General features: G+C 43.6%; 1 protein-coding gene, 1 long non-coding RNA gene and 1 other non-coding gene across 3 annotated transcripts in view; 2 read left to right on the top strand and 1 right to left on the bottom strand.

Moving 5' to 3' along the window:
- The first annotated feature begins 4271 nt into the window (after positions 1 to 4271).
- On the top strand, positions 4272 to 4330 carry LOC120103243 (U7 small nuclear RNA). Its single transcript, XR_005505328.1, has one exon. It is a non-coding gene; the product is annotated as a U7 small nuclear RNA (small nuclear RNA).
- A 1089-nt stretch (positions 4331 to 5419) lies between these two features.
- Positions 5420 to 7830, bottom strand: LOC134486941 (uncharacterized). The gene is made up of 2 exons (XR_010066534.1): positions 7672 to 7830; positions 5420 to 5613 (listed from the first exon to the last, which is right to left on the bottom strand). It is a non-coding gene; the product is annotated as an uncharacterized LOC134486941 (long non-coding RNA).
- An 80-nt stretch (positions 7831 to 7910) lies between these two features.
- Kiaa1958 (KIAA1958 homolog) overlaps positions 7911 to 26378 on the top strand; it is a 146152-nt gene continuing 127684 nt past the window's right edge. Inside the window, 1 exon segment of the mRNA NM_001419541.1 lies at positions 7911 to 8184. The gene's annotated coding sequence lies outside the window, so the exon portion shown is untranslated.

Genomic DNA, 26378 nt, shown 5'->3' on the forward strand with positions numbered 1-26378 from the left:
GCAGTCACATTCTTCACCAAAATATGACAAAAACAGTCTCTATGCCACATACTGAAATTCTTCTCCACTGAAACCTCTTGGGCTAGGTCTACCCAACTCAAATCACTCTCAGCAACAAAGTCTTCCATGTTTTCACTAGGATAGCCCATTAAGCCCCACTTAAAGGATTCCACTGCTTTCTAAATCCAAAGTTCCCAAATCCACATTCTGCACAAAAGCATGGTCCGGTCTATTATAACAGTACTCCAACTCCTGGTACCAACTTCTGTCTTAGGGTTTTACGGCTGTGAACATGGCAACTCTTACAAGAACAACATTTAATTGGGGCTGGTTTACAGGTTCAGAGGTTAAGTCTATTATTTATCATCAAGGTGGGAGCATGGCTGTGTACAGGTAGGCATGGTGCAGGAGGAGCTGGGAGTTCTACATCTTCATCTGAAGGCTGCTAGAAGACTGGCTTCCAGGGATCTGGGACTAAAGTGACACACATACCTCAACAAGGCCACATCTTCAAATAGTCCCACTCCCTGGGCCAAGCATATTCAAAACTACCATAGCATCCTATTGTGGTTTTTGGTTTATATGTCCCCAGTGGACTCTATTTTGTTATTTTAAAGTCCTAATGTACTCAAAGCCTCCATTCTGTCATGTATGTATATTGATCACAGCTATTCTAAGGGTTCTATCTAATGACTAGGACATCTGGGACGTGTATATGTTTTGATAGTCCTCTTTTTCATTTTGGTTTTTAATCTTTTTTCCTTGTCATATATATGGTACCAGATATTATGTATTAAATTTTTTTAAAAAGCTCCTCCACCAAAGATTTATTTTTTGCAGACAGAATATTGGAACTTCATCAACCAGGGATGGAAGTAGTTCAAGGCTGAGTTGTAGACATTGGTGGGACCAGTTTGATCTGATTTTTCTCAAGACAATTTGGTTCATAAACAGCCTCAGTTGAGACACTGAGAGGTATTTGACCAGAACCACCTAACTCTTTCCATTGGTGTCTTAGGGTTACTATTGCTGTGATGAAACACCAAAAGCAAGCTAGGGAGGAAGGCATTTATTTGGCACACACACACACACACACACACACACACACACACACACACACACACACACACACACCACAGTTTATCATTAAAGGAAGTCAGGATGGGAACTCAAATAGGGCGGGAATCTGGAGGCAGGAGCTGATGCAGAGGCCATGGAGGGTGCTGCTTTCTGGCTTGCTCCTCATGGCTTGCTCAGCCTGCCTCTTCCAGAGCCTGTGACCACCCGTCCCAGGATGGCCCTACCATAGTAGGCTGGACTTTCCCACATCAATCACTAATTTAAAAAATGTTGGGGCTGGAGAGATGGCTCAGTGGTTAAGAGCACCCGACTGCTCTTCCAGAGGTCCTGAGTTCAATTCCCAGCAACCACATGGTGGCTCACAACCATCTGTAAAGATATCTGATGCCCTCTTCTGGTGTATCTGAAGATAGCTACAGTGTACTTATATATAATAAATGATAAATCTTTAAAAAAAATGTCTATGTCTTACAAGTTGACCTACATTCCAGTCTTATGGAAGAATTATCTCAATTGAGGCTACCTCCTCTTAGATGTCCCTAGCTTGTGTCAAGTTGACATAAAACTATCCAGTACCGTGAGAGAGCTAAAGATAATCTCTTTTACAATATTTTCTGAAGCAGCAGCTTCTCATTGCTTGGTTTCTTGTTCCTTATGTTGCAGGTCAGGAATCCACAAGTGCTTTGGGGCAAATAGGTATATAGAATGACTGTTTTTAATAGCAAATGCATACAGTTAATTGTGGCAAAAGTAGAATATAAAACTTAGTTTCTCAATTACTTTTAAGATATATTGGTTGTGTTAAATATATTTAAATTTCTTATTTATGTGTATGCATCTGCATATGTATGTTCTGGTGTGGCTGGGTGCTCATGGAGTCTAGAAAGGTGCGCTGGATCCCTTGGAGTAGAGCTGCGGGTGTTGTGAGCCATAGGATGTAGGTGCTTAAAACTGAGCTTGGGTCTTCTGGAAGTGTAGGAAGTACTCCTCACCACTACACCCCCCTCCTGCCCTGAGATTTACATTTGTAATATTTACTTTGTGTGTTCCGTGTGTGGTATGCATATGGAGGTCCAAGGACAACTTAAAGGGATTGGATCTCTTCTTCCACCCTGTGGGTTTGGGATTGAACTCAGGTTGCCATGCTTAAAGGCAAACACCTTCACTCACTCACTTAACCTGAGATTTTGTTTTTAATGCAATCTGTACTATGTATGTATATATGTATGTATGTATGTATATATGTATATTGCATGCGCGCACGCACACACACCACACACACACGCACATGCATACGCGCACACACTCAATTGTGCATTCTTAAGCATGGATTTTGTAGGCAGTATTGTATTGCAATGTCAATGTTAACTATGCTTGAGAGTAGGACCTATAAGTTCCTATTTTGCCTTTTCACACGATTTGGGCAATGTCAGCTCTCTCAGGAACATGGGATCATTTAGAATTTGTCCATTTTTGTTGATTCTGGCATGGCTTTGGTAGGGATAGAATGACATGGTTCTGTTGTGCCTCATTTGAGAGTACAAAAGGCCAGCCAGGAGCTGACTCCAGCAATGTAATCACATTAGGGTCTCTTTATTATAATTTGGGCTTACTAGCCACTAGCCCACAGGATGGTTTGGTGAAGCAAACTCTCACTGGGACAAGGTTTTATAGAAAATGGAAGCAAGTGAAGGGGGTGTCCATTCTGGCAAGCATTTAGTTGAATGTCTATTGTGAGCTGAAAGGTGGGTGCTCTGAAGCAAGACCGTATACAATCACAAATGGTCTGAAAGTACATCTGAAACAATCAGACTAATCTTTGGTTGACTGTTGCTAGGAAATAGCTAGGGAGTGACTCTGGCCAAGGACAAGCCATGGGGTCCTTCCTGGGTGCAGCTTGGGTAAGGCTGTGGGCCAAGTTCTCAGGTCTTTTTTTTTTTTTTTCTTTTAAGATGGAGGCTAGTCACAGATGAAGTAGGTGTGGCCTCTCAGTTCCTGCCCCTGGGACAGGGCCAGCAGTCATGGGCCTCCACAAGTGCTGATGGCTGTTGTGGGCATAAGGCTTGTTTGTATAATAATGTACATGTTTTCATGATCCTCTGAGGAATGTCCTCCCTGTTAACATTAATAACTCCATGGTAATCAGAGACAGAGTAAGTCCAGGAGGCAAAGGTGTGGCTAAATTCATAGCAAAATGGTAAACACCTGGAACCTTTAGGACAGCCTCTACGGCTGTGGAAAAGAACCCTAAAAACATGAGTTGGAAAATATATAATTTCTCAACTGTGCTAAACTATAAGGATGCAATATGAATTCTATAAGGAGCTTCACAGATGTAAAGGAACAGAGGCAGCTGTGCTATGGGCCACCGTGTCAGGAAGATGCGAAGGGATGAGATGAAGAGAGTTAGGGAGTGGTGATGGAAAGGTGAGACCCCACCCACTAAATTTTTTTGTTGGTGTTGATGATTACAAATGCAGGCAGATTCGGGGGTTCTGGATCAGCCTGGGACAGAGCTAATTTAGTCCAGGTGTGAATGGTAATCTAAGGATAAGCTCCCACCAGCTAAATTTACAAAAGCCGGTGATCTCTGAATTCTTTTGCAATGTTAAAAAAGGAAAAAAAAATGTACTTGTCCTTTTCCTAAGAGTCAAGGGACTAAAGTCACAGAATGCAGATTCACCGGATGGTCAAGAGGGAACCTGGGATAAATGAATTGATATGTAAATAAAATCTGGGATTTTGGTCTGCAGGAGGTGAGCTAACAAAGCAATAACAGTTCTTTTTTTTTTTTAGAATGTTTTCTCTAGTGTGAGCTGAGCTATCTGGAGATCTCTGGAGAACAAATACAGTTCAAGACTTCTTTCTAACAGGATTTCTGATTTTCGTTGGAAAATCCATGGAGATTGAGTACAGCTCTTTTAGAATTTTTGTAGCTCTTTTAGAGTTTTTTTCCCTAACAATTTTGGTCAGAAATCCTAAGAATTGGGGCTGGGGATTTAGCTCAGTGGTAGAGCGCTTACCTAGGAAGCGCAAGGCCCTGGGTTTGGTCCCCAGCTCCGAAAAAAAGAACCAAAAAAAAAAAAAAAAAAAAAAAAAAAAAAAAAAAAAAAGAAATCCTAAGAATTACTTAGAGAGCCGCCAAGCATTTAGAATGTTTTCTAGCAGCTAGCCAGAGAAGGCTGTCTGAAGAGTGACTACAGCTCTTTAAGAATTTTTCTGGCTTTATGATTTTGATCAGAAAACCCAAGAGTTACTTTTAGAATTTTTCTAGGCCTGGAGAGATGGCTCAGCGGTTAAGAGCACCCAACTGCTCTTCCAGAGGTCCTGAGTTCAATTCCCAGCAACCACATGGTGGCTCACAACCATCTGTAAAGAGATCCGATGCCCTTTTCTGGTGTGTCTGAAGACAGCTACAGTATACTTATATATAATAAATGAATAAATAAATCTAAAAAAAAAAGAATTTTTCTAACAGGATTTTTGACTTGGTTAGAAGATCCAAGATTTTTTTTTTATAGTAGTGTTTTTGACTTTGGTCAGAAAACCCATTGAGCTACCCCAGAGAGCTTCTAGAATTATTTACTAGCAAAGAGAAAGCAGAAAGCTAGCTGTCTCAACCAGAGAGTTTTCTTTGAATAGCAAGAAAAAGCTGTTTAGAGCTGAGCACAACATCTATATTGAGGGAAAGCATACTGGAAAGCCATTTTAGCTGGACACAGGCCGCCATCTTGGCCCCACAATTTGAATTTGAGTTGTTTGTTTTCACTGCTTCCAGATTACCTCCCCCCACCCCCAAATCGGACCTAGTCCTCTGCACACTTTTGTTTTGATTTTTGTTTTTTTGAGACAGGTGTGTGTGTGTGTAGCCTTGGCTGTCCTGGAACTCACTCTGTAGACCAGGCTGTCTCTGCCTCCCCAGTGCTGGAATTACAGGTGTGCAGCATTTGTAATAGGTTTATTTCACTCAGAACACTGTCTTCCAGGTTCACACTGGATGTGGAACAAGACTAACAGATGGATAATATTTGCATTTTCATTATTCCTTATCTCTCAGTGGAAATCTAGGCTGCTTCACATCTTGGGACACTGACACCGACACCTCTTTAAGACTCTGTCTTTCGGACACATACCTGGAGGTGAGATCACTAGTTCCTATACTCTAACTTTTTGTCTTTTGAGGATCTGCCATTTTGTTTTATGTACTGGCTGTACCTTCTTCTATCAGCAACACGTAAGGGTTCTGATTTCTCCACAGGAGCACATTTTAGGAAGATGCAGCAGTTAACTGTGTGAGGCCTTCTGCCTTACTTCGTGTACATTTCACTGAGTCACAGCATTTACATAAATGCTTTTATTTAGCTGGCACCAGAGCGTTGACAATGTACAGATTTAAGATCGTCATCAGCCTGTGGGGTGGGGGAGGTGGTTCAGCTGTGGGGAGGACTCAGCTTTGATCCCAGCACCTACATGGCGGCTCACAAAGGTCTCTAACTCCAGGTCCAATGCCTTTTCTGACCTCAGTGGGCCATCCTGCATAGGGTACACAGACAAACACAGGCAAAATACATGTAAAATAAACTACATTAAGAAAATATGTCGGGTTGGAGAGAGGGCTCAGAGGTTAAGGGCACTGACTGCTCGTTCAAAGGGCTGAGTTCAATCTCCAGCAACCACATGGTGGCTCAGAACCATCTGTAAAGAGATCCGATGCCCTCTTCTGGTGTGTCTGAAGACAGCTACAGTGTACTCATATAAATAAAAGGAAATAAATCCTTAAAAAAATAACGATAATTGCTGCTTTAAAAAAGGAATGTCAGCCTTAAACTCTTCAGGATTGTGAGGGCTGGTGGAGGCTGCGGTGCAGGAAAGAACTGACTAATGGGCAATTGAAGTTATCTGATGTCCGGATGACCCTGGATCCTTCATTTACAATCTCCTACATTCTCATCTCTCACCTACCCCAGCGGTAGGAATGGCTGAGATTTCCTGTCATAGGAGGAGTGAGCCCAACATGTGGATAGCACCTAAGGCTGACCAGGTTATTTCTAAATAACTTCCTGCCATTATAAATGTCTCAGAAAGGACTCAGGGCTGTGAGGAGAAAAGGGAGTCTGGAGCCAGACTGCTTTGGATGAATCTGAGCTCTAATAACAATCTATGTACTCAAGATTTTTTAGTTTCTCTAAGCCTCGGTTTCTGAAAACTAACACTATAATCATCTTATAAACTGCAATATCACTTCTCAGTATGTACCTGAAAACACAGGGCTGGAGAGATGGCTCAGTGGTTAGGATCACTAGTTGCCCTTCAGGAGGACCGGGTTTTGATTTCCAACCCCCACAAGGGAGCTCCCATTTGACACCCTCTACTGGCCTGGGAGGGCACCAAGGGCATCCCTGGTACAGAGATACTCATGCAGGCAAAACACCCACACACATAAAAACAATTAAAACTTGTAGCTAATTTTCCATAGAAGAGCAATGTTACTAGCACCAGCTTTGTGGCGTTCTTAGGATTACCTGAATTAACAACCCACTAAGTCTTGACACAAACGTAGCAGGTAGGTGCTATGAAAAGGTTTTTAAACGTACAGCCTTGCCTCAGTAGTGACATGTGTTAAGTAGCCTTCAGGCCCTTGTGTACCAGAGCATCCGTCTGAGAGTTTTAGCTGTTACAACGGCCCCACTCCCTAGGTGGGATGAGTGTGTAGATTCGAAACTTCAGCCCTGAGTCTATTCTTGAGCCAAATAAGAAAGGTGGTCCAGCAACATGGATTCATATTGCCCTGAGAGTCGTGCTCCACTGTGGAAGTAGTTACATTAGCTTTTTAAAAATTAGTTACAGAAGAAAGTCCCTAAAATCAAGGCATTTATCAAATGCAGGGACTGCAGGTCAGTGGATTACAGCAAAGTGGGCCACAGGTTTCAGGTACTGATGAGACTTGTAGCTTTCGACTCAGTGGAAGCCAGTAGTCAGCTGACAATACATTTCTTCTTATTATTAATGGTGGTTTTGCCTGCGTGTATGTCTGTGCACCACTGTCTCAGTACTGTAGGGACTGAGCTCCAGACTGTTGTAAACTACTGCTGGGAATCAAACTTGGGTATTCTGGAAGAGCAGCCAGTGCTCTTAACCACTGAGCTGTCCCTCCAGCCACTGCTAAAAAGACATAGTAAAGGTTTTCCTAAGGCATGAGGGTATTAAGTTTGATGGGTAGGCAATACATGCCTCCCAAAGGAACTAAAAATGCCCAAGCTAATTTAGCTCTGGTCTGCAACATTTTAACTCTTCACAGTCATGAAGTTAAATTATTAAGCCTTGTAGAATCTTTAACACCCTGCAGCATTCTTTTTTTTTCCCCGAGAATTCCAGTTTATTTCGGGTGTGTAGGTATGATGCGGTGGGGCATTAGGATACTATGGAGTAAGTACATTGTGGGTCCCAGGCCACCTGGCACAGCTCTGGCTGAGGTGTCTGTCACACACCTCTAAAGCGATCAGGCTATGCTTACTTCAAGTGTTTAGGAAGTGCTTGGAGACCGGGACAGCCCACATGCGTGGAAAGTGGCAGAGACCGTGGGTTCTGTACCTGTCGGAGCGGCGGGGGCTGAACTCCGCCGGCTCCGGGCTGCGCGCATCGGTGGCAAGAGCTTGGCCCGCGCCCTGGTAGGGTAGCGAGCGCCGCGGGTCGAGTGCCTTCCGCGGGCGTCGCTACACACTTCCTGTAGGTCCCGCCGCCTGCGGAGCGCTTCCGGTGCCGGCTGAAGCCGGGGTCCGAGCCCCCGCCCCGCCCCTCTCCGGCCCCGCCCCGCGCGGCCCCGCCCCCGCGCTCCAAGCCGGGCGCGCGGAGCCCGGGGCGCACGGAGCGGCGCGCGCCGGTGGCCGAGCCAGGCTGGCGCCCGCGCCCCCACCGCACCACCGCCGTCACCCGCCGCGCAGCCCGCGGGGCACCCTTCCCGCTTCACCGACTCCGGCCCCGGGGCCTCCGGCCGTGGTGCTGCCGTCCTCCGTCCCGCCGTCCCTCCCCGTCCAGCTCGGGCCGCCGGGCTCTCGCAGGCCCCACCGCCCGCGTTCCTATGGACAGACGCACAGACACCTGCAGGTGGGTGAGAGCCCGCTCAGGGCTGGGGAGCAGGCGAGCGCGGGGCCTTTGTGTGTGGGCGGCCGCGCCGTGACCCTCAGAACCTTCCTTTTGTCTGCTCCGGGCTGGCGAGGCGGGAGGGCGCTAGGGGCGGAGGGGTCTGCGGGCGCAGAGACCGGCGCGCACGGGTTCGCGGCCCGCGGCGTCTTGGCGGGGACTGTCGGTGCGCCGGCGTCCCGGAGCCGGGCAGGAGGGCGGGACGGAGGAGGAACGGTCTGTCCAGCTAGTTGCAGACCGGTAAGGCGCCTCGGGGCTCTGCCGGACTAGCTTGGTTGTCGGGAGTTACCGGGAGGTGCGTGTGGGGCGTGTAAAGGAACGTGCGGCGCTTTGCTCCCTTATTTATTGTTTCTAACGGAGGAGGGTTCTCTCCCAAACGCTCCCCCGAGTCTGAGGCTGCGCACAGTGATTTGTGTTTTTATCAAATAGATCAAGATATCTAGTGTCCTGGAGAGAGGAGGTTGAGCTGACCAGCAACACGTCAGATCAAACAAACAAACAAACAAACAGACAAACAAACAAAAATATGTGGTTTATGTGGTTTTCTTACAGCTGTCTTTAATTAAAAAATGTAAAGGTCAGGTAATGACTTAAATGGAGAAAATCGAACATGGTTGATTTAAAAAAACCACTTGTATTTATTTTTGTTTTGAAGTTTTGGAGTAAAGTTTTTTTCTCGTGGTCGTTAGGATTATCACTGATAGAGTAGTCTACCAATTAAACAATTAATCGGAGTGCCCTGTAGTGACAGCTTTTACGGTAGGGCTTGCATCAGAGAGTAAAACACAATGATAGTCTTTCCATGCGGGCTAAAACCTTTGTTTTCCGTTTTAAGAGAGATTTTTTTTTCTTTCATAGCATGTGAAGAAAACGTGATGTTAGAAGTGATTTTCCCACCGGTATTTCCTTATTTTACATGAAGCAACTATGTATTCCGTGCATACAAACCAAGGATTGGGTTGGTTGCTTGTTAGATACAGTGTTTTGAAAGGTGTTAGGTGGCAGCTCTGATTTTTCTTATTTGATTAGCTGGCTAACTTCGTGAACAGCTGCTATATGTTCATATATGATCAAATGATAAATGAAGTCCAGGAAGCATTCATAAAGTTCATTTCATAGACTCATGTTTTCTATGTAGATACGGGTTTATGTCCTATGTTAATCTGTTTTTTCCTCACTTTTAGAAACTTTATTTTTGTCGACTGTGAGAATTCATATTGGCATACTTAAGTCTGACTGTTACCTGGGAGTGGTTTTTGGATTCGTTTTTAGTAGTTTTGAGGAGCACTGAACAATGCTAGCCATTTGGAGAAAGTGGAAGATTCCTTTAAAAAAAAAATCTAAATTTGAAGGGAAAAATAATATAGATGAAAGCTCTTTAAATTCCTATTAAATTGTTAAAGATTCAAAAAAAATATAGTTCAATGCACCTTTATTCAAGTACCCTATTTTTATTATAAAAGACTTTAATAAGCTTTAAAAAGTGACTTTTTGTGAGAAAAAAATTTATCCTAGATTCCTGCCCCAGTTACATTATGTTAATGATATTGTATACTGAATTTTTATAAGTTATCAGACTATACATTTGTACAGGATTTATGTTTGGAGGCAGCTACATTAACCATAGTTGATCAGGTTTTGTTGTGACTTCCGGTCTAGATTAGTTAAATGGATTTAAACTACACAAAGGATCAACTCTGTGTTTGTTGCTCTGGTCCACCCTGGCCTAAACCTTTCTGCCCTCCCTTATAGATAGGTTAAAGAGGAGTTGAATTGGGTCTGGTATCATCAGGGACAGGGAGTTCGAGAACAGCCTCAGAGTTGCATCTCTTTGGCACTGGTTGAAATACTGCAGAAGACAGGCTAGCAAACTGAATTGATTTCTGTGTATCTGTTAGGCAGTCAGTGGTCAGTGGCTGTGATAAGACTGAACAAAGCATCTCTGTGAGATGGGGGGAGGTTAACAGAGCCAGGGTTGTGCAGGGAAAGCCTGGGATCAGCACTCAGTGCCTTTATCTGTGCTGGCTGGGAGACAATACCTTGCCTTCTCATTTCTTTCTGACTGGTGTGTCCATGTTAATGTTTTCATTCTGTTTAACTTAACAGTGGTGTAATCAGAAGCATTCCAGAGTGGCTTATATGTATTTTTACTTGTTTCCCTTTTGTTCAGTTGATGTCTGTGCAGGCGCTTACATTAATTCTTTATCCTGATGGGTTTCGTTTTCTTTTTTAACCTTACAACAAATAAATGCTCCTTGCAAAAATTTTGTATCAGTTGGCCTTTAAAACAAAGTTGCCATTTAGCTGGCTTTTGTTTTCCTAAGCTATACTAAGCTGTCCTTAGTTAAATCTGGGAGACCTAAAAGTCTACAGGCTTTTTCAGAACTTCCCTATGCTTGGTACTATGGTAATAAAATAGAAAACTGGGAGGTAACAGATTTGCTCTCTAGAGACCTGTAACTTTTGGTCTTGCCCTTTCCTATGATGACTTTTGGTGTGATTGTGTCCATGTCCCGGTAGCACACACCCCCCCCCCCTACCTCCGCACCTCCCCCCCCAACCCCCTACCTCCTCGAGGCCCCCCCCCCCCCAATCCTCTGTGGCCTGGTGAGAGGAGTGATAAGAACTACTCATTGCAGGTCTTGTCATTTTGCGCTAAGAGCACAAGCCCATGCTGCTTGCTGACATGCAGAATTCATTCTTGGATTAATGTCCTGGTACCAGATGTATGAGGCTGGCTCAGAAGACGCTTTCCCTCCTAAATACTGTCAAATAAAGAAGCTGAAGGTTGGAGAGAAGCCATTTATTTGGAACAGTTTTATTTTATGACAGTTTGTGTTTATAAAGAAACCTGCTCATAATATTTACTTGAGGGATCTACATGGTACCCGAAGAAGCCCCACAGGTTTCTTACCCGCTGGCTCTCCCACTCCCCCCCCCCCCCTTTTGAGTTTCCACAGAGCTTAGCTGTTCTGTGATACTTCTTGAGTTTGCTTCTGATTAGTTGATTTATGGACTTTATTTACCAGCATGATTGGAGAATTCTTTGGCTAGTCTGAAATTGCACTCTGTCTGTGCTCTGGTCGGTTTCCTAGGAAACAAATGTACTGCATAGATTCCATAATGAGGACTGTGGTTGGCTAGTGACTGTGTAAATTCTGTTGTTTGGTAAAGCTTAGTCTCAAATTCAAATAAAGGTCAAGAAAGCAAAAGTAGTGAAAAATGCAAATTTGGGGATTTTGTTTTGTATCCAGTGCGACACCCACCGAGGCTTCTCTGGAGAAAGGCAGGCTCCCCAGTAGTGTTCGTTTGTTTTGCAAAGTCTTACACTTGAAGCAGTTGGGAGATCTTGTTATCTCATACTAGAGATGCTGGTACCTGAGGTTGTTGCTGAAGTGACAACAGCAATGTATTTCAGAAACCTGTTCTTACACTCTCAAATCATGTAGAGAACAAAGGGGCAGGGTGTAGAACATCAGGAATATTTTTATACCTAGAAGGAAGTAACATGTATATTTCAAAAAAAATTATGCAACTTCTCATGAAACAGAACTTTAAAAACTTAAAAGAATTAGAGGAACTTCTATAAAAATACATTAAAATCACACTGATGTATTTATAATCCTGTTTTTTTATTTTCTTCTGATCTATCTGAACTTTGCCCTAGAACTGCAAGTTAGAGACCGACTTTCCTCTCTTTCTTTCTTTTTTTTTCTTTTCTTTTTTTTTTTTTTCTTTTTTTCAGAGCTGGGGACCGAACCCAGGGCCTTGTGCTTGCTAGGCAAGCGCTCTACCACTGAGCTAAATCCCCAACCCCTTTCCTCTCTTTTTTACTCCCCTCTGGAACTCTGGCTTCTGTGGCTCTAGATACAGGATGAAGAAGCAGATAGTGCAGCTGCCGGTAGGCAAAGGAAAGACAAGAAACTTACAGAGAGCCAGACCTCCACTAAAACCACTGCCAATATCCCCTCCCTCCCTCCCTCCCTCCCTCCCTCCCTCCCTCCCTCCCTCCCTCCCTCCCTCTTTTCTTTCTTTCTTTCTGCTCTACAAAGTGAGTTCAGGAACAGCCAGGGCTAAAATGAAAAAACCCTGTCTCTGGACAAACAGCCCCCTAAACCCCTCTTTTTCTATTGTGGGACTTGCTATGTCAGTCCCAGTTAAGGATGTCTGTGAACTATTGCTCTGCCAGGACTTGGCCTCCCTCTATATAGCTTCCCTAACAGCATCACACTATGGGTGGCTTAGACAAGAGCTTATTTCTGATAATCCTTCATGGTAGAAACAGGAGGTCTGGGTTTCTGCATGGTTGGGTTCTTCTGAGTTCCTTAGATTGGTTTCTTTCTCCTGTCTATGTCTTCATTTTATTTTGTAAAGACGTCAGTCACTGGAAGGATTATGTGGATTAGATTACCTATACGACTTTATTTTACCTTAATTACTTCTTTTGAAGGCCTTAGCTCCAAAGATAAGTTACCTTTCTAAGGTGCTGGTGGTGAGGACTTGAAAGATGGGTCTGAGGATGCAATGTGTCCATAGCATAGCCTCTACCTGTACTTACTGGGAGTCCTGTGCACATTCTCACTTTGTTCTGTTTAGTGATTCCTAGTGATGTGTGCGTGTGTGTGTGCGCGTGCACATGCAGGTGGACATGAACCTGTCTGTGTCCACCTGTGGAGGCCAGAGATTGAGATTGCTTGTCGTCTTCAGTTACTCTTCATCCTTACTTTTTGAGGTAGGATTTCTTGCTGAACCTAGAGCTTAATTGATTCAGTTTGGCTGGCAGGGCAGTGTGCTCCATGATCCTGCTGTCTCTGCGTCATCACAGGGATCGGCATCACAGCTGTGCACTGCTGCACCAGACTTCTCGGGCTCTGAGCCCAGGCCCTCATATTTGCGCTCTCTCTCTCCAGTCTAAGGTTGGGGAGAAAAACGTAAGACAGGAGTGTGGGATTGAAAATAAATACAAATATAAGATGTTTTACTAGGTGCTTTTATAACTGACTAGTACAGCACAGTCCCTTTACAAAATGCGAAGGCTTCTCATAGCAAGGCTGCTGGTTTAGCCTCTGATGTGTGGAGTCTGACTGTAGCCCTTACATTTGAATGAATCACTGAGTGTGTGGCATAGTCTTGGGCTTTCGTCAGGTTGAACAGCGGAATGGACATTTGGCTCAGGTAGAAGCTGATGACGTGTTTGGCTTTTTTTGTGCTAACGACCAGAGTTGCTCCCTGGGCCTCACTGCCAGGGGGATTGTACATCTTGTCAAATTTCTTTGTGTTGTAACAGTAGTGTTCTTTTCTTGCTGTATACCTTCGATGTCCGAGTAGGTGTCCCCCTGAATCATTCACGTGCCTTCCAGCATGCTGGCACTTTTGATCCTGAATGTACATGGTTCCATGGGTCAGGGTCTTTTTAACCTATTGATTTGTCACTGAGTAGCAGGATCAACTACGGAGCAATGTGTCAACTCTGCTATTAAAAGTAAAGTAGGTAAAGGCTTTATTTTATTCACACTTTTCATATTTGTTATTAATGGTTAAATTAGAAATTTTTGGAATACCAGAGGACTGCGTGACCACGGTCAGTGAAAGTGTGAATGCTGCTGATTGATGATTTCTGAGGACATGCTTCCTTTGGTGCTGTTTGGTACGATCGATCGTGCTGCTCTCTAGGGAGTTACGCACCATCCTGCAGTTAGTCGCCTAAGTTAAACGGGAGTTTAGGAAGTGGTTCTCTGCATCCTCACTCCTGTCTCCTGTACATAATCAAGTCTCTGGATTCATAGTTACGGTTTCCAAGATTTTATGTAACTTGTGCAATTGTTCTAAAGTCTACAGTTAAATACCTACAGGGAGTGAGGTGTAACTAGTGGCACAACACTTGATTACCATGCACAAGGCCCTGGGTCTCTTTCTAGCATGGATGTGCACAAGCAGTGTTTGCATTCTTCATGTGTAACACAAGCCCTTAGACAGCACTGTGGTGGTTAGGTCATCACATCCTCATAGATGACTCATGTGAAAGATATTTTTTGCTTTTTTTTTTTTAAAAGATTTATTTTATTTATTATATATATAAGTACACTGTAGCTGTCTTCAGATACACCAGAAGGGGGCATCAGATCTCTTTACAGATGGTTGTGAGCCACCATGTGGTTGCTGGGAATTGAACTCATGACCTCTGGAAGAGCAGTCGGGTGCTCTTAACCACTGAGCCATCTCTCCAGCCCTATTTTTTGCTTTTTATAAGTAAAGCTGTTTATGCATTTATACTTTAAAGGTATAGATTGAATAAAATTTCTTGTATTGACTAATTTCTTATATTTCCCTGCTCAAGTATCTTCTAAAATAAAGTTACTTTACTATAGTGATGGGCAACTTGTGTGAGAGGTCAGATAGTGACCCTCTTAGGTTTTCAGGTCATGCTTCTGAATTATAGTTTCTGAGCATCTCAGAAGCAGTCAGGGGAATACGTAATGTACACACACAAGCACTGTCTGTGCTCTGTTAAGAGATGTTTGATTGGCCAGCCAGACTGTGAATTGCAATTGGTTACAAATCATAGTTTACAGAATCTTATGCCACTGTATTGGGTAAAGTGGACAGTTGTCACAGAGGGCTGAGGATTGAACCCAGCGCTCCTGTGTGCTGTGTGGGCAGTGTGCCATGGAGCTCTAGCTCCGGTTTGGGTTTTCTTATAGGCAGCTTTATCTCTGCTTATACACCTAAAGGCATTTCCCACTCTGAAAGGGCAATGCTTTTACTGGAATGTGTCAGAGTATTAACTGCTTCTTGTTAATTCCCCCAGGTATATAATGCATTTTACTATATCAGCCCAACTATGTTAATCTATTATATAACCTTTAGTGTTAGTTGTATTTCATCGCTTTCATTTTCTTTGGGGAGCTCCTGTGTTATACATGCTAGATCATCCTGGCTTGTCTTTTTTTTTTTTTTTTTTTTTTTGGAGCTGAGGACCGAACCCAGGGCCTTGCACTTGCTAGGCAAGCGCTCTACCACTGAGCTAAATCCCCAACCCCTGGCTTGTCTTTTAAACATAAACCTTTTCTATTTTTAAAGCAGGGCATGAGTATGTAGCCAAGGCTACCTTGGAACTTGCTATGTAGACTAGGTTAGCCTTTAAATCACAAATCTGTCTGAGCAGAGATTGAATATGTTGTAATATCTGGCCAATTACATTTTTAAAAATAATGTCTTCATACTTGCTTACTTGTAAAAAAAAATACACTTTTTATTTAAGTGTGAAGTGTTCCTTCACATGTAGAGGTCAGAGGACAGACAGCTTTCTGGGATAGGTTCTCCTCTTACTGTGGGATTGAACTCAGCTTGCACCCACTGAGTCACCTTGTCAGCCCTCCTTTACTTTCTCTTTTAAAATATTAATTAATTAATTAACTTATTTATTTATTTGTGTGTGTGTGTGTGTGCGTGCGCGCGCGCATGTGCCCCACATGTGTGAGGGTACCCATCAAGGATTGAGGAGACAGTTGGTTCCCTTGGAGCTCTGCAGTTGCAGACAGTTTGTAAGCAGCCTGGCATGGGTTCTGGGACATGCAGTCGTCCTCTAGAAGAGCAGCAAGTGCTTTTAACTGCTATGCCATCTCTTTACTCCCACCCCACTTTACTTCAAAAATAAATAGGTTATTCTTGAATGTGTGTAAGGTGCACGTGTGTGTGTGAGTGACACTGTGCATACAGAGATCAGCAGACAGCTTGTGGAGTCAAATTCCCGTCTCTGCTGAGTGCTGGGGTAGCAGGTGTGAGCCACTGTGCCTGGCTGTTCCCCGTCTTTCGTCCCTTTAGTCTTTCTGTGACATCCACCTACCAAGCTTTCGTGTTCCTTTCAGTGTTTCTGGTCTTTGTCCTTTTCTTCTTAGTCTATCCTGAATTTTCTTTGTGCATCCTTCGTCCTCTAGACAGTGAATGTTTCCAGCATTTTGTGTCTCTCTGTCCCTCCACTCCCTACCACAGCTGTGCTGTTCCTTCTGTCTCTGTCTGTCTGGTCGCATGTAGCCCAAGCTGTTCTTGAGCTCCCTATGTAAGCAGGGGCACCTGCTTTGTACCGCGTCTGGGGTGCGCCTTTACTGGCTTCAGTATTTGGTTCTTGTTCAGTGTTCTCATGGAGCCTTTCATGGGACAGCTTGGCTCTTTCTCTTGTGTAGATTAGATAAGATGGCTGTGCCTTTACTTTAGAATGAGCTTGCTGTGCTAGGGATAGGAAGTTGTCTTAGATTCATGGTTCAAGGTTTTTCCCCTTATTGCCCTTGTGAAGTACCTTTAAACATGGCCACTCAAAAGTCAAAGCAGAATACTATTGTACACTCATTAGAATGGAAAAAGATGGAAATTTAGCAAGTGAGAAAATGCAGCGACTGATACTCTGCATTGCTGTAGGAATTATACATTGGTACGAGAATGTAAATTAGAACAAACAAATTGGAAAGCTGTTTGGTGGTCTCTCCTAAAACTAAACACTTGCCTGCTTCACGGCACTCAGCGATTCCACTTGGACATGTTTACTGCCAAAGTAAATGTACTGGAATGACTGGTATAGCGCGATTTATAATATCCCTGAACAGAATCTTCACAGTGACCATCACTATAGTACATGGTAAAGTGTCACATTGAGCTAACCAAACAACTCACATCTCATAGTATTGATGTCTTTGTCTCCTTCCTCCGCTTTGGTCAGCTGGATATTAGGAAGCCTTACTGCCATAGCAAGTTCATAAATGCATAGACATTGAGGGGAATATTGTCCTGAGACTATAGCCAGAGCCCAGGCCAGAGGCTGTGTGTGTGTGTGTGTGTCTGTATGTGTGTCTGTGTGACTACCTAGAGGAAGTAGTGGGGGCTCCTTGAATGCCTGGAATGCTCCATGATCTGGTTGTAGGCTGTTATAAACAGTTGGGAAGTAGTAGGAAGATGTTTACTCATTGTTTCCTGATTGCATATCATGTTAGAACACAGTGGAAGATAAACTGAGCCTTTCACATAGCCTCTTCTCTCCTCCTGTCTGAGGTTGCCCTTTCCCGGTGTCTGTCCCTCCTTTGTGTCACCCAGTCCTCTTTGGTCAGTTGACTCTTGTATGAACAGCTTTTTTCCCCAGGGTCTCTTAAGTCAGTGTTATGGTTGGAACATGAAGTGTCTGCCTTAGGCTGGTGTGTTTAGTGTTTGGTTCTTAGCCGATGGTGATGTTTGGAAGTTCTGGGAACTTTTGAGGTGAAGATGGCTGGAGGCAGTGAATCACTGGGGCTGTGTTTCTGCTCTGGCCTCTTCCTTTGTTCCTTCTCTCTGCTTCCTGGCTGCATCAAAGTGTGCTGCTCTGCTGTGCCAAACCCTCTCCACCATGATGGACAGACCCCTAAACCGAGCCAAAATAAATCCTCTCCCCTTGAGTTGTTTCTCTCAGGTCAGGGCAGCAGCAGAACTAGTGGAATGGGTGCTTTGTGATGGCCTGGAAGCTTGAGAACTCGATCAGTTGTTTGTTGATACAGTTTTACTGAAATGAGGGCTATCTTGTTAAGGGTAAAATTTGGAAATTTCATGTCTTCTGTCTTTTAAAATTAGCAGAACTAAACTCTCATACACATAGACCCTTTTGATCCTACCTAGATGATCAGTTTTTCTGTTTATCTAAATAGATATCCGATATAGATCTCACATCTAATATCTAAATGATAAGCCAGTACTGAAGGTAGTTTAATTCTTTTACAATGACAGGTTTGCTAATGTTTTCATGGCAGTTTTGGTTTAGAAATTCACTTTATCTGGCCATTTTCAGAAAACTAGGAGCTCAACATTAGTGGGTTTCTCCAATAGTGAAGGTTAACATTTTGGGGAAGTTCACTGTTTAACTTTTTTGTGGACATATTTCCTTGATGAGTTTAAGTAAAGCAGGCGTGCCTGTGTTTGCCTTTGGAAATGGAGGTCAACAAGCGGAAACCTTTAAAATTATTTTTCTTTCTCTGGACAGTGTCTTACCTTTGAAGTTTTGTATCTTTAGTCCTAGTTCCAGAAAGCATCAATCAGCCCTACTGACAAGTCCATTAAATTGACTGACTTACCCGTCTTATTTGAGTAGTCTTTGAAGATATACCTATGAAATGTTAGCTGAAATGTCCCTGTGCTCCCTGCAGAGCAGCCCTTGAAAGATAAGCATTGTCTGATATCTTAGTCTTGCAAGTGTCTTCTCTCTTGAACATAAGGAAAGATGCGTAGTCTTATAAATAGCATTTCTCCATGAATATATTGTACTTGTGAACATATTTGATACATGAATTTTTGATTTGTATGTATCCTACTTAAATTTTATCCAACTGGCTATGTTCTTTCTGGCAGTCAAAAGTCTTACCACAAAGTATGTTTTCTATATACACTTCTTTAATGATGTATACATTGATATAAAACCTCTACCTCCCATAAAGGAGTTGACTTTCATATTAAAAATTAGTTTTGAAGCCGGGTGTGGTAGCACATGTCTGTAATGCCACCATTAAGGACAGTGAGGCAGGGGGATTTCTAGCTGGAAGCTGCCTTGGGGCTGCATAAGGAGATATCCTGCCTTAAAAAAGTAAGTAGTAATTTTATAAATTTACCCTGTTGCTCTCCTTTTTTAGGTCATTTTGCTGTTGACATTGGTGTGCTTCGTGTGTGTGTGTGTGTGTGTGTGTGTGTGTGTGTGTGACATTGAGAGAGCCCCACGCGGATGCGTGTGCATGGTAGAGATGAGGATGACTCTGGGTGTCATTTCTTAGGCTCCTCCACCATCTCTCTCTCCTTGTTTCAAGAAAGGTCACTCTTGGCCTGCACGTAGACTAGACTGGCAGGCCAGCCACACTAGGGGTGGTTTGAATAAGAATGGCTCCATAAGCTCATGTAGGTTAGGTGTAGCCTTGTTAGAGGAAGTGTGTCACTGCTGGTGGGGCTTTGAGGTTTCAAAAGCTCTTGCCAAGTCCGGTCTTTCTGCTGCCTGGATGTAGAACTCTTGGCTACTTCTCCAGCACTGTGTCTGTTTGCCTATGATCATGCTCCCCACCATGATGATAATGGACTAAACCTCTGAACCAGTAAGCAAGCCCACAGTTAAATGCTTTCCTTTATAAGAGTTGTCTTGATCATGGTGTCTCTTCACAGCAGTAGAACAGTGACCAAGACAGAGGTAGGTACCAGGGAAGAGGGTTTCACTGTCCATGCTGTTCGTTGGCAGAATATAGAGGGTGTTGAGACCTGGGACTAGAGCAGCATTTAGTTGGGGGCTTGCTTTCGTTCAGAAGAGTTGCCTTGGTTGTGGTGTCTTCCCAGTGACTAAGATGGGACGCAAGGGCCCTCCTGCCTGTTTGTGCCTGTGTATAGAGTCACTCGAGCACACACATGGCCATGCCCAGCACTTTCTTTCCTTCTCTTTTTCTTCCCACCTGCCTCTCTTTCTGTCTTTCAGACAGTCTCACTATGTAGGTCAGGCTGCTCCCAAACTCAGAGAAATCCACCACCTTCTCCCAGTTTTTTGTTTGTTTTTTAAAATGTGGTTTCTGGGGCTCAGACTCAGGTCTCTGCAGTGCAAGGCAGGCACTTTACCAACTAAGCCGTTTCCCTAGCCCATACCTGTCTTCCTAAGAGTATACTATTGATCTGAGAAGCAAGTATTTTCTTACATACAATAAGCAACAATATGGGATTCTAGATAGTTTTGAGAAAGGTTCACCAATAAAAAGATCAATTGACTATATACTTAAACTTGCCATTGTAGGAAAACGGTTGCTCTGGGGTTAGCTCAGTGAGGTAGAGTATTCCCTCTCATGCACAAGGCCCCCCAGTGTTACCCCCAGCACTGCAGATACATATCCATCTGTCCGTCCATCCATCCATCCATCCATCCATCCATCCATCCATCCATCCATCCAATTTTAAAGAAGGAACAATCAAGAAAATGAAGTAATACTATAATAAAGAATTGATGTCTTTTTGATGTGGTGGGGGGTTGAGACAGAGTTTCTCTGTGTAGTCCTGGCTGTCCTGGAACTTGCTCTAAAGACCTGGCCCGGCCTTGAACTCACAGAGATCTACTTGCTTCTGCCTCCTCAGTGCTGGGATTAAAGGTGTGCACCACCACCACCTGGCCAAGAGTTGATGTCTTTCAACATTGTGTTGCTTATTTAATTTTAAATTTGATTTGTTTTGTATGTGTTGAGTATGTATATGTGTGTATCCACCTTCTGTGGATCCTACCAGTTCTGGGTTTTAGAGTTCACACCCCACAAGGAGGTTCTAGTCGCTGTATTCCTTGACTGTCCTTTGGAAAGCAATTTGACAGTATGTAAACTGAGGACACGACTACTCCAAGGTATGTTTGAGGGAGAGTGCAGCTAGAGGCATTTGGAAGAGTTCAGAGCAGAGAGGAAATAATAAACTGAACATGATCAACATACTAGACAGGGCCATGGGGTATGGTTATAGAGCAAGAGAGGAAGACAGAGGCAAGAGAGGAAAGAAGAGCGTGTATAGTTGAAATAGTAGGTTTATAAGGGGATGAGAAACAGGAAAGCCTGCGAGAGCTGGAGAAGCTGTTAGGGTGATGGGGCGAGAAGAGCCACAGGTACAAAGTGAGAGACTGGCTGAGCCTGGGGGCCAGCATGCTCTGTGGTGTGCCAATAGGCTCCACAGAGAGCCATTGGCCCCTTCTGACAGTATAAGAAAATGGCTCTTTGCTGGAGAATAGGTCCCAGAAATTGGGGTGGGTGTGGGTGTGGGGGGTGGAGTTTCCTTAGGACATGATAGGAAGTTTCAAGAGCCATAAATAAATGCAATCACACTAGTTTAAGAATTCTAATATAAGGGATAGAAAAAAGACACACACCTAAAGCTGATATCCCCAAACCATTTGTTGTCTGTAGTTACTTGTTTGTTTGAATCTTGTTACTTAGTCCAGGGTAGACTTGAATTTGCTATGTAGTTCATACTGACCTACAGTTTGCATTCTTCCTGCCTCCACTTTCCAAGTCCTGGGATTACAGTGTGCCACCATGCCCAGCATTGTGGTTTCTTCTATGCTGCTGTGCAGAGTTGAGTACTTAGGATAGAATCCTTGCAGAACAGAAAATATTTATTAGGCAATTGCTATGTGTTGGGTACTTTTCTGGTCCTGTGAAGTCAGTGAAAACAAAGCCCTCTGCCTTTATAAAAACTTTGATTTGAGTAGGGCTGAGAGACCAAATGAGATAGAAGAGCCCGTAAGAGATAGGTGTTTAGGAGAAAATAGCAGGGAAGAGGGATGAGAGATACTTCAGGCTTAGGGCTTGACATTTGAGATAAGAGTTAACCGAAACCGAACTCACTGAGCTGGGCACACCATAGTCCTAGCACTTATGGGGCAGAGGCCAGTAGATCTCTGTGAATTTGGGGCCAGCCTGGTCTACATAGTGAGCTCCAGGCAGCCAGGACACCGTAGTGAGACCCTATTTTGACAAACAAAAAAGAACTTACTGAAAAAGTGCCTTTTATGTACAGACTTAAAAATAAAGCAAGATGTTTAGAGCAAGTCCATAGAAATATGTATGATGGGCTGGAGAGATGGCTCAGCAGTTAAGAGCGCTGGCCACTCTTCCAGAGGTCCTGAGTTCAATTCCCAGCAACCACATGTTGGCTCACAACCATCTGTAATGGGATCTTGTGTGTCTGAAGACAGAGACAGTGTACTCACACACATAAATAAATAAATAAATAAATAAATAAATAAATAAATAAATAAATAAATAAATCTTAAAAACAGAAAAAGAAATGTGTCTGGTGAAGCTCAGGGTGCAGTGGAGTGAAAGGAGTGAGTGTCAGAAGTGAGTGGAAGAGGAAAGGACTGGGGAGATGATTGGAAGGGGTGGAGAGGGTGTGTGAGGTGGCCAGACCATGTAGAAGCTTGTGGCAAACAGAAAATTCCTGCTGTAAAGTTTCAAACAGAAAGAGAAGGGAATAACACTTGTTTTCTACATCTGCCTAATCCTGACAGTTAACTTAAATACGCATACAGAAAATTCATCGAAAAACTTACAAAAGTAACTGTTTTTATTTATTTATTTATTTATTTATTTTATGTGTAAGTACACTATAACTGTCTTCAGACACACCAGAAGAGGGCATCAGATCTCATTACAGGTGATTGTGAGTCACCATGTGGTTGCTGGGATTTGAACTCAGGACCTCAGGAAGAGCAGTCAGTGCTCTTAACCGCTGAGCCATCTCTCCAGCCCCCACAAAAGTAACTGTTAATAGGCTGTTAGTGTAGAAGGGCACAGTAGAAAATTTACTGAAATGGCTTCTCCATTTCTCCATTAGGGGGAAAGTTTTGTTGTAGATGAGGGTGGGGAGAGAGAGAGAGAGAGAGAGAGAGAGAGAGAGAGAGAGAGAGAGAGAGAGAGAGAGACAAAGCCAGAGGCTTCTGGAAGATTCCAGAGCAAAGAGAGAAGTAAACAGACTGGACATAGGGCTATCTTCCATGGAAGGGAGAAGAGAGGGAGAGAAAAGTGGAGATACAGTTGGTGTGGGGACCTTGCCATTATGGAGGAGGTGAGAAGGGCTTTGAAATGTCTGATGGATACTTGTGAATAGAGACTGTAGGAGCCTGGAGGCCAGCATGGGCTTTGGTCTCCAACCACAGGTGTATGTGAAAGAGTCGTATGTCCCTTCTGCCAAAGGAAGACGAGGGAAGTGACTCCTTGATAAGGAGGTGGGACAAGACTCATTTCTGGAATAGGAACTGCCTTTTGGAGTTCGGAGGGCTGGAGTTTCCTTTGGATCTGGCACTGTACATTACGTATTTTTTTCTTTTGCTATACTTCTAGAATTTTGCTGTATTTTATTTATTATTATGCAATTTTAAAAGTGTGTGTATAGGTCAGAGGGCTCTTCTCCACCTCCCCACAGGGTTTCTCTGTGTAGTCTTTGCTGTCCTGGAACTCATTTTGTAGACAGGCTGGCCTCAAACTGAGACATCCACCTGCCTCTGTCTCCTGAGTGCTGGGATCAAAGGTATGTGCCACCACCTGACTCAGAGGCTGGCTTTCCAGGAGTGCGTTCTTGCCTTTCATTTTGTGTTTTGAGGCAAAGTCTTTGTTGTTTCTGCTGCTTTGCTATGTACCCCAGGCTAGCCCTCCATGGACTGTCTTCCCACCTTTCCCACACAGCTTTCTCACACAGGTTCTGGGGATGGAATTAGGGTTGTCAGGGTCGTCGGTAAGCTCAGTTACTCACTGAAGCATCTCACCAGCATTTAAAAAAAAAAAGGATTTTTAAAAACACAAAAGGTTTTGTATATTTGTGTCTTTGAAAATCTTTGAAATTAAGTATTTCTGTCTTCCCAAGGTGGATGTAATGTGGTTACCGAGAGCAGACAACGACAGTACCTTCAGCTGTCTAAGGAGTTAGGTTTTCTTACGTTGATCTTCATGCGTTTGAACCAAGGGACTGTAGAAACTATTTTCTACCCTTGCTTTACTCGATGAAGCAGCCATCGATCTGGAGAAGTGAAGCAAGCAGGCTTCTGGCTCCTTTTGATAGTTTACATCTTCTATCATTTAATCTGTGACTTTCTCACACCTGAGTGGCTTTTGTGATTGATAATTTGATTAGTCTTCATTGAAAAAATAAAGTCTTTGTGAAGAAAAGAAATCTAAGTCTGTTTCAGAAATCACCACAGCAGCGCTGGCCTCAGTAACAGGCACTTTGGCCTGGTTAAGAGCAAGCTTTGGCCTGGTTAAGAGCAAGCTTTGGCCTGGTTAAGAACAAGCTTTGGCCTGGTTAAGAGCAAGCTTTGGCCTGGTTAAGAGCAAGCTTTCCTGGTTAAGAGCAAGCTTTGGCCTCAGTCTTACTGGCTTTGAATTTATTCTTGGTCACTGTTAACTACTTTCTGGCTGTAGGGATGTTTGACTGTGCTTTCGTTCCCACATTTACAGTGATGATGCTTCATGTACAGTACATGCTTCAGAGACTTGTAGTTAAGAATTAAATGAGCTCCTGTGGGTAGAGTGCCAGGCACAAAGGAAATTATTACCGAAGTTTAAATATCTGGAAGACTCCATTATTTCCCTGCCCCCACCCCACCCCACCCTCCATACCCCTGATGCTCAGAAAATTGAATTCAAGAAAAATTTTAAGCACTCAGTGGTTAAAAGCACTGGCTGCTCTTCTGTAGGCCTTAAGTTCATCTCTCAGTAACCACAGGGTGGCTAACATCTCTAATGCCAGTTCTAGGGTATCTAACTCTCTCTTCTGGTGTCCTTGGGCACCAGGCACAGGGGTGGTGCATATATGAGTATACAGGCAAACACTCATACACATAAAATAAAAGTAAATAAAATCTGAAATCTTCAAGTATTTATGTCTTTAAAGCCATCTCTCCAGGCCCCCGAGATATATGCCTTAAAGCATTTTTTATTTAAAGCATTGTGTTTGTGTCTTTCACAGGTCACACAGGTGATTTATTGTGGACATTTTAAAGCTAGCCCTCTTAATGCAGTAGTATCAGTCATGCACATTTGTGGGCTGAGTGCAGCCTTCTCAGTTAGTTACTGAGTTCTGAGGGAAGGACGCTTGTTTTATTGGCGTTAGATGTTGTGATGTTCTCTGAAGTGACAGTGCTCTGAAATGTGGGGCAGGATTGAATGGCAAGAGGCAGCTTCTAGAAAGGCCGCTCGTTTGCTGGAGCGGGCAGGGACTCGCTCTGTGCGTATGTAGGTCAGCGTGGTGAAGAGCTTGGTGAACAGACACAGCGGTGAGGAGCGACCAGTGGACAGTGGTGGAGATGTAACCACCCTCCAAACATGCTACCACAATCCTGGCATTTGCATATTCTCTAACTCCAGATGCTAAAGACCACTGACCTCACATAGTGACTGTAACCTAAGGACACGTCATTTACAGGTTTAAAACATTTCAAAATATGACAGTGGTTTGGTGAAATTGAAGAATGGAGAAAATGAAATTTAACTCTGTGTACTATGAATGTGTGTGGAAAATAATTTGAGATTATTTGTCTCCATTGTAGTTACGGACAGATAACTTTATATCCAGAGGCTGTCTCTAATCTAGTTTGTATTTGTGGCTATTTGGGGCAGTGTGTAGAATTCTATTAGTTTCTATTAAGAAAAGTGGGAGCAATACCTTTAAGAGGTTTCCTAGCCCCTGTGGTGAGATAGAACATTGCAGCCTAAGGCTGTGGTGAGCAGAGTGATCGCATGAGGGCAGACTTGAAGCCAAGCATGGAGGAGCTCTGAGGACACAACACTCCCCTTCAGAGGGAAGCTGCCAGTGGCCTCCCTTTTCTCAGCAGACCTCGTCTCTTAAGTCTCCATCATGGCCTGGTAAGAATGCTTCAAGTCATAGCTCCATCAACGCTTTTTTTTTTTTTTTTAAAGATTTGTTTATTTATTATATGTGTGTACACTGTAGCTGTCTTCAGATGCACCAGAAGAGGGCATCAGATCCCATTACAGATGGTTGTGAGCCACCATGTGGTTGCTGGGATTTGAACTCAGGACCTCTGGAAGAGCAGTCAGCGCTCTTAACCACTGAGCCATCTCTCCAGCCCCCTCCATCAACGCTTTAATCATGGAGTCCAGAGCCCTCAGAGTCCAGACGCTTCCAGAAAGGCATCATCTGGCTACCAGGCCTTCAGTGCATGAGCATTTCGTGGGGGGGTGGGGGGGCACTTTATATGTAGACCACAATGCACCAGTTTAACCCTGAAAGAGTAACAGGACAAATGTCAGGAGACATTATGTATTTCTACTACACTAGCTTACTACAGACATGCTTATGGTTCTTTGCAGAACCATAGCTTGTAATGCAGGCTTTCTGTGGGCATGTTAACCGTGTCTAAGACCTGAAGAGGACTCAGCTATTAAGTGTGGTGGTTTTGTAGTGAGTTCTAACAGATCTCAGGTACTTACACACTCAGTGATTATTGCTTTTATTAATGGTTGTGGTATTTAATTGAACCTAGAGGTCACTTAGAATTTTCTTTGTGCCCTATCACAGGCCTCTGAGAAATTATTTTTAAGGTGTGATTAATATTTATGACTTAGTAGGCAATCTAAAGTTTTAGTATTTGGGGGTGGAAGGAAGGAAACAAGGAAGGCAGGCATGCATCA

The sequence above is a fragment of the Rattus norvegicus genome, chromosome 5 (genome assembly GCF_036323735.1).
Source record: "Rattus norvegicus strain BN/NHsdMcwi chromosome 5, GRCr8, whole genome shotgun sequence".
Taxonomy (NCBI): Eukaryota; Metazoa; Chordata; class Mammalia; order Rodentia; family Muridae; genus Rattus; species Rattus norvegicus.